General features: G+C 52.5%; 1 long non-coding RNA gene across 1 annotated transcript in view; it reads left to right on the top strand.

Moving 5' to 3' along the window:
• Positions 1-2,686, top strand: part of LOC144740348 (uncharacterized) — a 4,725-nt gene extending 2,039 nt beyond the window's left edge. The window contains exons 1-2 of the long non-coding RNA XR_013589619.1: positions 1-230; positions 277-2,686. The exon at positions 1-230 is cut by the window's left edge and continues 2,039 nt beyond it. This is a non-coding gene — a long non-coding RNA (uncharacterized LOC144740348). The remainder of the gene's footprint in view (positions 231-276) is intronic.
• Positions 2,687-3,231: the final 545 nt, after the last annotated feature.

The raw sequence follows: 3,231 nt of genomic DNA, 5'->3' as shown, positions 1-3,231 counted from the left end.
ACACATGCAGAGAGAGACACACAGACACATGCAGAGAGAGACACACAGACACATGCAGAGAGAGACACATGCAGAGAGAGACACACAGACACATGCAGAGAGACAGACACATGCAGAGAGAGACACACAGACACATGCGGAGAGAGACACATGCGGAGAGAGACACACAGACACATGCAGAGAGACAGACACATGCAGAGAGAGACACATGCAGAGAGAGACACACAGACGCATGCGGAGAGAGACACACAGACACATGCAGAGAGAGACACACAGACACATGCAGAGAGAGACACACAGACACATGCAGAGAGACAGACACATGCAGAGAGAGACACACAGACACATGCAGAGAGAGACACACAGACACATGCAGAGAGAGACACACAGACACATGCAGAGAGAGACACATGCAGAGAGAGACACATGCGGAGAGACACACAGACACATGCAGAGAGAGACACACAGACACATGCAGAGAGAGACACACAGACACATGCAGAGAGAGACACATGCAGAGAGAGACACATGCGGAGAGACACACAGACACATGCAGAGAGAGACACACAGACACATGCAGAGAGAGACACACAGACACATGCAGAGAGAGACACACAGACACATGCAGAGAGAGACACATGCGGAGAGACACACAGACACATGCAGAGAGAGACACACAGACACATGCAGAGAGAGACACACAGACACATGCAGAGAGAGACACACAGACACATGCAGAGAGAGACACACAGACACATGCAGAGAGAGACACACAGACACATGCAGAGAGAGACACATGCAGAGAGAGACACACAGACACATGCAGAGAGAGACACACAGACACATGCAGAAGAGACACACAGACACATGCAGAGAGAGACACACAGACACATGCAGAGAGACACAGACACATGCAGAGAGAGACACACAGACACATGCAGAGAGAGACACATGCAGAGAGAGACACATGCGGAGAGACACACAGACACATGCAGAGAGAGACACACAGACACATGCAGAGAGAGACACACAGACACATGCAGAGAGAGACACACAGACACATGCAGAGAGAGACACACAGACACATGCAGAGAGAGACACACAGACACATGCAGAGAGAGACACACAGACACATGCAGAGAGACACACAGACACATGCAGAGAGAGACACACAGACACATGCAGAGAGAGACACACAGACACATGCAGAAAGAGACACACAGACACATGCAGAGAGAGACACACAGACACATGCAGAGAGAGACACACAGACACATGCAGAGAGACACAGACACATGCAGAGAGAGACACACAGACACATGCAGAAAGAGACACACAGACACATGCAGAGAGAGACACACAGACACATGCAGAGAGAGACACACAGACACATGCAGAGAGACACAGACACATGCAGAGAGAGACACACAGACACATGCAGAAAGAGACACACAGACACATGCAGAGAGAGACACACAGACACATGCAGAGAGAGACACACAGACACATGCAGAGAGACACAGACACATGCAGAGAGAGACACATGCAGAAAGAGACACACAGACACATGCAGAGAGAGACACATGCAGAGAGAGACACATGCGGAGAGACACACAGACACATGCAGAGAGACACACAGACACATGCAGAGAGAGACACACAGACACATGCAGAGAGACACACAGACACATGCAGAGAGAGACACATGCAGAGAGAGACACACAGACACATGCAGAGAGAGACACACAGACACATGCAGAGACACAGAGACACATGCGGAGAGAGACACACAGACACATGCAGAGAGAGACACACAGACACATGCAGAGAGAGACACACAGACACATGCAGAGAGAGACACACAGACACATGCGGAGAGAGACACACAGACACATGCAGAGAGAGACGCATGCGGAGAGAGACACACAGACACATGCAGAGAGAGACACACAGACACATGCAGAGACACAGAGACACATGCGGAGAGAGACACACAGACACATGCAGAGAGAGACACACAGACACATGCAGAGAGAGACACACAGACACATGCAGAGAGAGACACACAGACACATGCAGAGAGAGACACACAGACACATGCGGAGAGAGACACACAGACACATGCAGAGAGAGACGCATGCGGAGAGAGACACACAGACACATGCAGAGAGAGACACACAGACACACATACAGAGAGAGAGACACACAGATGCAGAGAGACACAGAGACACATGCGGAGAGAGAGACACACACAGACACACCGAGCGAGACACACACCAAGACACAAGCAGGAATATGATTCATCCTTGATCGCTTCTGCTCGGATTAAATATCGGCCGTGCTATCCGATTCAGCGGGGGGGGGGGGGGGGTGTACACACAAGTGTCTACAGGGAGAGGGGCTGGGACAAAGAACGGTCACGTTTAGACAAATTTTGATTGCGTCACTCAATGGATGGTCCCTACTGAGTGTAGACATTTGTGAAGCCAGAGTTTCGCAAACGGGTTTCGATTCCTTACCCGTACCCGGCCGCACCAGGGTCGCAAACGGGTACCCGTACCCGGCCGTACCCTACCCCCGTACCCAGCCGGGTACGGGGGTAGGGTACGGGTACCCGATTGCGACCTCTGGGATGAAGCCACGTTGTTGCAGGCGCGGGTGGGTTCATTCTAGGAACTTGAATTGTGAGAAGAGACAAGACGTTGGGAAATGAGTGACTCACGGTCTACCCGTACCGGGCCGTACCCTACCCGTACCCAGCCGGGTAGGGTACGGGTATCGGGTACCCGATTGCGACCTCTGGGATGAAGCCACGTTGCAGACGCGGGTGGGTTCATTCTAGGATCTTGAATTGTGAGAAGAGACAAGACGTTGGGAAATGAGTGACTCACGGTCTGCCCGTACCCGGCCGTACCTTACCCGTACCCTACCCGTACCCGGCCGGGTAGGGTACGGGTATCGGGAACCCGATTGCGACCTCTGGGATGAAGCCACGTTGCAGGCGCGGGTGGGTTCATTCTAGGAACTTGAATTGTGAGAAGAGACAAGACGTTGGGAAATGAGTGACAACCGGTGACTCAACAGTGACTCACGGTCTGCCCGTACCCGGCCGTACCCTACCCGTACCCGGCCGGGTAGGGTACGGGTATCGGGTACCCGATTGCGACCTCTGGGATGAAGCCACGTTGCAGACGCGGGTGGGTTCATTCTAAGCACTTGAATTGTGAGAAG

The sequence above is a fragment of the Lampetra planeri genome, unplaced genomic scaffold, assembly GCF_965212315.1.
Source record: "Lampetra planeri unplaced genomic scaffold, kcLamPlan1.2.h2 scaffold_208, whole genome shotgun sequence".
In the NCBI taxonomy this organism is placed as follows: domain Eukaryota; kingdom Metazoa; phylum Chordata; class Hyperoartia; order Petromyzontiformes; family Petromyzontidae; genus Lampetra; species Lampetra planeri.
The sequence above is the reverse complement of the archived record's forward strand: the minus strand, read 5'-3'. Positions and strand labels throughout refer to the sequence as shown.